Here is a 7598-nt window from a genome sequence, read left to right as displayed (position 1 = left end):
GAAGAAATCCTTAGTGAGTCAAGGTCTGGGCCCTAGGATAAGAAAACAGGGATAATGAGGAGGCCGAGAAGGGTGGGTGAAAGATGGGGGTTCTGGGGTGAGGTTGTGTGCTCAGGTGGCGTTAGTGGGGAAGGTAGCTGCCTGGGCCCCCAGCTCAGTTTTCCACGTTGCAAACTGGGGATGGAAACTGGAGCTGGAGGATGCTGGAGGCTGTGAAATCCAAAGTTTGGTGGGAATGGACGGTGGTGTCACGCATGGGGAGGGGCCTGTCTTGGAGCTGGTCCAGGTCCGCACTGCTGTGGGGAAGAGTTGCATGGGGAAGGTCTCCTGTGAGGAGACACTGGTTAGGCTTCAAGGAAAGGGTTTTCCTGACAGGCAGAGAAACGCGCTGTGGCTGGTAGCTCAGGGGTCAGAGCACAGGAATCAGCCTGAGGAGGGCTTTGTCCCCATGTGAGTGGAGACCCCGCCATCTTCTCCCACCTCCCTCCCAGTTGAAGGAAGAGAGGTCGAGCAGTGCTGGATACAGCCGCCATCAGACTACTGTGGACAAAGGTGCACGAAGCTGCGGAAATGTTTACACCCCAATCACACGTGCTGCTGGACCTACTGCGGGAACATCTGTTTGGACAATGAGTGAGTCGGCTGTGTTCTTGCTGCCGCTTGTGGGAGATGGGACCAGAAGAGAAGCCCACAGCCAGCCAGGGGCTGGCCAGAGGACAGGCGGAGCAGAAACGCCTGCTATCACCAGCCCTCGCCAGGCTGGCACACCCTGCAAATTAAGCCAACTTTTTCACTCTTACTCAGTCCCCAGATATCACCATCGGTTTGTTCTCGCCCAAGGTCTCAGGTACCCCCGCCTTAGTCTGGTGTCCGCATTGGCCCCGTGGATCAGCCTGGTCCAAGGAGACCAAGCCTCCACCTGTCTCGCAAGTATTGGCAAACCTCTTGGAGAAATTGCTTCAAAGTTTCTCTTACAGAAAAAATTCCTGCCTTCAGTTTCCATTAACAGGAGCCAAGGGAGCGATTGCGTCTGGGATCGGCTGTCCCCGGTTCTCTGACTTCTAACCACTGTGCTGTCTCTTCCAGAGAGCCCTTTAAATCGATGTTCATCCCCTGGACGACTGGCACCCCGCCGGAGCAGACTGAGGAGTGACTTGTGGAGGGAGATGCCACCTGGATCCCACGTGCTGCAGCCGGGACCCCCTCTGTCTTCTCCTCGACCTTGCTACCCCCAGGAGGCTCAAGTCTTTGCCAAATAAACAAATACACCAACCTGACAGCTATGCACAAAGATTTATTTACTTATGCATATAAGAACTGGGGTACAGGCCATAGGTATGTGGTGAGAGGATTCACCAGAGACAGAGTGGGGAGCAGAACAGGCAGACGGACGAAGTACCCTGCTGAGGGGAGCAGCGGGCCGGTCAGGAGAGGTCTGCTGTGTCCTGTGGGTCACCTCCCTGGCTGGGGATCGAACTTGTGCTGCAGTGGCTGTGGGGAGCTTCACAGTGCTGGGCTTGAACCCGTTGCGCCACCAGAAGGCCCCCACCCCTACCTTGTTATTTTGTACTCCATCCCTGTGGCTTTCTTCCTCTCATCACAACCTCTAATAGTCCCTGCAGCTCCTCCCCCCCATCATGGGCACAGGCCCCCACGCTGCCTTCCAGTTACGCCTGTGTCCTCACGGGGGACTCAGCGTTGTAGCAAAAGTACAGAGATTTCAGAAAACCTCATGGAGTTAACACAGCAAAAGGTAAATGCGTATTCATTATATATTTCACTGAGCCTGGCAGTAACGGGCACCTGTGCTATGACTCGGGACCCCAGCGCCTGCCACCTGCAGCTCCAGCCCCGCACAGGGCCTCCTCTGCATCCAGCCAGCAGGGGTGACAGGTAGCAGAAGGCCCACCTAGAACGTCTGTGAGCAGTGTTCACTATTCCCATCATTATTTTATTGACCACAAGGCACCAGATGGTTCCATCTATATCCAAAGGTCATGCGGAAATGCAGTCTAGTCGTATTGCCCAAGAACAGGTAAAGGGGGTTGGTGAACACGTGGCCGTTTGAACTGCAAAGCCAGATGCCTCCGAGCTGAGCCAAGAACCTGGTCTCCACGAACTCTATTCAGTTGAACAAGCACTCCCAGCAAGGGCTGGCTTCTCCTGTCATTAGAGAAAATATTCATGCCCTCAGGGTGGGGAGAATGAGCTTCCAGAAGGAGCCTTCCTTCTGGCCTCCCCAGCACCCCCTTACTCCTTTCAGGTCAATTCCATCAGCACAGAAGTTTTAGCTTGGGGAGCTGCAACAACAGAAGGCAGGCTTTGGAGTATTTGTTGTTTCTCTAGGTTGTATCTAGGGACTTGCCATTTGCCATTCGTATCTTGAAATCATTCTAAAAATATAACTTCCCCTGGTGAATACCTGCTATGTATCCAAGCTTGCACTCCTTCCTGGCCCAGAGGACGAGATGTTCCCACATAGATAAAAATGCAGCACACTGACTTATTAACAGGATAGTTCAAGGAAAGTTTCAGGAGTGGATACGGCTAAGGCCTAGGCCAGGCGAGGAACTAAGCTCTACTAGAACATTGGTAAGGGCCGTAGAGTCAGAGTTATGAGAAGAGGGGAGAATTCATGGGGTCAGGAAACTTCCTTCAGGAGTGGAGCTTTCTCTTGATCTCCAGAAACAGGGAGAACTTGGGATGCTTTAGAGTGAAAGTGGTTATTCCTTCCAAGAGAAGAAGGGAAGTTGGGATCCTTCAAAGGAAGGCCAGGGGTGGAGGGTTGTCTTCGTCTACCAATCCTACGTCACGGCAGAAGATGTTCCTGACTAATGTTAGCAAAAAGTAATTGGCACAGAGGGATGAAGGGCACAGGGGGGTCAGTACATGATGCCCCTACCCCATGCCAGCTACACGACATAGCACTCAAGGGTATGACGGCTGTAGCCTGAGCACCAAGGGAGCTTGAGCGGTGCCACCTACTGAAGAAGAAATGAGGCCCAGGGGCTCTTCTTTATCATGATGGGCATTAGCTGAACAGGCTCTTCACAAAAGCATGACCATCTCCAAATTTTTAATATATACATAGAAAGGTGCCCAACCGAGTCATCAGGATAATGCAAACTCAACCCACAACCCCTCCCCCCCCACATGTCAGAATGGCTAAAATGAAAAAAAAAAAAGAAAATCACCAATGTTAGAGAGGATGTGAGACCACTGGGACCCTGACATTCTGTGAATGGGAGTGTACAGAGATGCAGTCACTTTGGAAGACTGTAGAGCATTCATGAGAACTTAATCTGGGAACAACCAAATGTCTATCAAAGATGAAATAGGTCAAATTTTGTTTTATAGCCAGTCAGTGGAATCTTTCGCAGCAATGAGAATGAAGCAATTACTGCAACATCTTCAGTATGAACTGAATCGTACAAACACTATGTTGATCAAAAGAAATCAGACACAAAAGAATAATAGAATTCAAAATATATACATTAATTTATGGTGATAATATTCAGAACGGTGATGCTCTTTTCTTGGAGTGGGGAGAAGAGAGGTGCTCTAAGATTTCTGATCTGGGTGAAGCCTCCATGGACATGTTCACTTTGTGAAAATTTATGATTGTTGTATTTGGGATATATATGAAAAACATATGACACTTGCCTTAAAAATTATAGAAAATAAATTATTTCTGCAATTTTTGAGAACTGAAAAAATGTTAGAAAACAGCATATATAATCTGACACCAATTTGATAGGTAAAGATGAAACAGGGAAATGTAAAAGTAGATATAAATATCTACTAGATATACATGCAAATATTGTAGAAAGACTGGGAGCATATGTACTAAATTATCTATGGTTGTTATTGCTAGGCAATGGATAACTGATAATCCCTTAACCCTTTTCTTTGTAACTTTCTGTGTTTTTCAAATTTCTAAAATAGAAAAAAATGAAGTAATGAAGAACTTGATTCTACAATGAGAGAAGTATGAAGTATAAGAGAGGACCTCCCTGGTAGCCGAGGGGTTCAAGCTCAGTGTTATTATTGCCACCACCTGAGTTCGATCCCCGGCCAGGGAGGGACCCACATGGCGCGGCAGACCTCTCCTGTCTCCCTGCTGCTCCCCTCAGCAGTGTGTTTCAGTCAATTTGCCTGTTCTGCTCCCCACTCTGTCTCTGGTGAATCCTCTCACAGCCGCATCTCTGGTCTGTACCCCAGTTCTTGTGTGCATAGATAAATAAATCTTTAAAAAATTAATAGTAGAGTATAAGAGAAGGAAAGTACCTCATAAGATGACATGCCCAACCAATGTGGTAAAAGGAGGAGAGAGAGGGGCAGAGCCAGACCTGGCAGTGAGACACCAGGTCACGTGGCCTCCCAGCCCCCAGCCTGCACCCCGCTCCATCCCCAGCAGGACCTTCGAAACCGTCTCCTGCCCACACCATCCAGAGCGGCAGGACCATGAAGCTCCTGGTCCTTGGATGGCTGTCACTCTGCTGCTGCTTGGAGCTCCTGCCAGTGTCGGGAAACTGGAAAGAGAGAGTTGAGTCCATAAACGAGTTTCCAGTTTCCAGTAGGTATTCTGGCTGAGCTTCAAATGAACAGCGGGTGGGAAGCAGGAGGGTTTTCCTGGGCGCTGCAGAGGGGCCTGGGCATGCAGGACTCTGAGGAGGCGGAGGGTCCCTTCCCCAGCTCGAGGGTCTGCTTGTGCTGCCCAGTGTCACAATGTGTGTCGGGGTGAGCCGGTGGCCACACGGTTTAGGTTTCACCAAGGACGCTCAGCAGTGAGAAGCTCTGCAGGGTCTAGAGCCTGTGTGGAGGGAGCTTAGCTTGCGCCTCCAGGCTTTTACGTCCTTATTAGGGGATCTCAGGGTGAACACAAAACTGGAAAGGGCTATGAATTATATCTTGCAAGTGCCTTTTGTTTCGGGAACTGTCTGTTTCAAGCATTGGCCATGGGGAGGAGGAAGAAAATGTATACCTGGTAAAGAGAGTTCTGGAAACGATAGGATAAACAACAGGGTGGGGAGCAAACCATTGAGGGGAGAGAAGGGGAAAATAACTACTGGTAGAAGTTTCCAGAGAAGTGCTAGGCTTTGAGGGCCCTTTCACCCACGAGTGTAGAGGTGGCGTTTCTTTTCCTGCTCTGGGCTTCAGCTCCTCCCACCTTGGAACCTCGGGACTCGGGACTCTTTGTTCTGAGAATTGTGTTTCTGGACACAGGTTCTGTGAGTTTAGATTCCCTGGGGGTGACTTTGTGGTGGCTGAGTTTGTGAAGGGAGGGAGTGGGAGCTGGATTTTTTTTTTAGCTTTATTTTTTCTGTTAACTTGATTTTAAAAAATAATATAATAGTTTATTTTTACATCATTTTGTGCCTTTTTCCATCTCAGTTGTAACCCCCGTGGACTTTTCATCACCAAATCATCCATGTGCCATCACCATAGTCCAGTGAACTAACCACCCCTACTGCCCCCCATTTTTGATCCCATTCCCTACTCCACCCCCGTAAAATGCCTCTGGTATATAGTTGTCCATTATTATTATTATTTTCTCCCCTGGTCCTTTATGCTCCTGCTATGAGAGAAACCATCCGGGATTTTTCCTTTTCTTTCTGGCTTATCTCACTAAGCACGATCTTTCCCAGGGAGCTGGACTTTAATTCCAGGAACCATAAAGGGCAGCCAGCTCCCTGGGCAGGGAGAGAAGAAGGGAATCAGTGGAGCGGGTCCTGGGTCTCCGGAGGGGCTGGTAACAGTGAGGACTCGCGGCCCTCACCTAGTCCTGCTCACCTCGTCCTGCTCACCTAGTCCTGCTCAGTTTCATTACAGCAGAATTTGAAGCCCTGTGCCAAGGTGCCCACCAAGGAGCAATGCGCCTCAGCCTGTGAGCTGCATTCGGAATGCCGGAGTGACCAGTTTTGTTGCGTGGCCTTCTGTGGCAATGTGTGCATGCTTCTCAGAGAAACGGTAGGGCCCCGGGAGGGGCTTTCTCTTGCTGTTCTCTTCTCAGACTACGGACTCCCAAGCAGCGGGGAGACAGGAAGAGGTCCTACTCCCCCAGTCCTACTATCCAATTGAATGTGGGGACCCCTACCTCTTCATCTAGCCCCAGAGCCCCCCTGTCCACTTGAAGACCTACTTGCTTTATCTAAACCCCAGAGGGCCGACACTTATGTCTCTCTGTTCATTGGACTTAAAACATCCTGGAGAAGCTTTGTCTAGACGTCTCCCAAATTCCAGAAAACATCTCTGTGCTCAGGGCTTGGGAGGCCTCTGGCGCTTGAAGAAGTGTGTTTCTCCAAACGGAGTGGCAGCTGAATATTCTCCTTTCTCTCTTTCAGTGAACAGAAGTCCAGACAATAAAACCGGCAACCTGAATCCAATGTTGAGCCCTTAAGCCGCCGCAGAGTCGGGACGTCCCTGGGAGGCCCCAAAAGATGGGTGCGTGGCCTCCTGCGGGACCTTCTTTTTTTTTTTTTTTTTTTAAGATTTATTTATTTGTGCATACAGAACTGGGGTACAGGCCAGAGGCTCAGGGGTGGTGAGAGGCTTCACCAGAGACAGAGTGGGGAGCAGAACAGGCAGATCAATGAAGCACACAGCTGAGGGGAGCAGGGGGCAGGTCAGGAGAGGTCTGCCACGCCATGTGGTCTCCTCCGGGGCAGGCGGGAATCGAACTCATGTAGAAGCGGCTTTAGATTCTCAGTGCAGTGCTTTAACCCACTGCGCCACCAGGGAGGGCCGGGACCACCTTCTTACCCCAGTGCATGGCTCTCCTGTCGCCAGCCCTCTTCCCTGAGCTATGACATGACCAAATAAACTGTAGCAATAGCCCAGGGACTCTTTTTTTTTTCTACAGCCCCAGGGTCTTGGCTGGCTACACACCGGCCCCGCCTCCTGATTTAAATCTCCCCACCTTCCCATCCTTTGGGGGCTTCACCTTCCTAGCTGGGGCTCCTGTTCGTTGAGCAATGCCCCTGGGGAAACCTGCCTCTGTGTGCAATGTGCTTATAGCTATGGGAAACACTGACCCTCTGGGATCCCCATAAATTGGCGCAGCTTCTTGCCTGTGGTCTCCGGATATGACGGTAGCAGGACCTCACAAACTGCCCCGCCTTTACATTTATTTGTCGGGGTGCACCCTTACTACAGCGACAGTCCCAGTGCTCTAGCATTCAAGGAACGCCATCATCCCCTGCATCCCCAAGTTCTCTTCCCACATGATGCTTGATTTGTTATTATTTATTTGATCATTTGGGATCTACAGGGATATTTTCAACTGTCAGTACTGCTAGCAAGAACAAGGAAGCTTCAGAGGGTTGCAGATTGCCTACTGCGTGCCCAGGCCTCTGGAAAGGGCCACTTCTTGTGAGTCAGCGAGACCAGCTCTGACTCTTGGTACGCAGCTCAAGAAAGGGTTAAGTCATATGATCCACAGAAGTAGAAACTGGGACGGAGAGAGGAGGCAGGGCGCCTGAAAGGGTGGAAGAAGGCAGTTGCTGCGGGTTTCAGCAGCAGGTTTCCTGGGAGAAGAGATGCTGGCTCCTCCCTCTAGGGAGAGGGAGGGTCTGGGAAGCCTCAAAGTGAATGTTATT

Source organism: Condylura cristata, unplaced genomic scaffold (assembly GCF_000260355.1).
Source record: "Condylura cristata isolate star-nosed mole 26May11 unplaced genomic scaffold, ConCri1.0 scaffold00022, whole genome shotgun sequence".
NCBI classification, from domain to species: domain Eukaryota; kingdom Metazoa; phylum Chordata; class Mammalia; order Eulipotyphla; family Talpidae; genus Condylura; species Condylura cristata.
Note: the sequence above shows the minus strand (reverse complement) of the source record.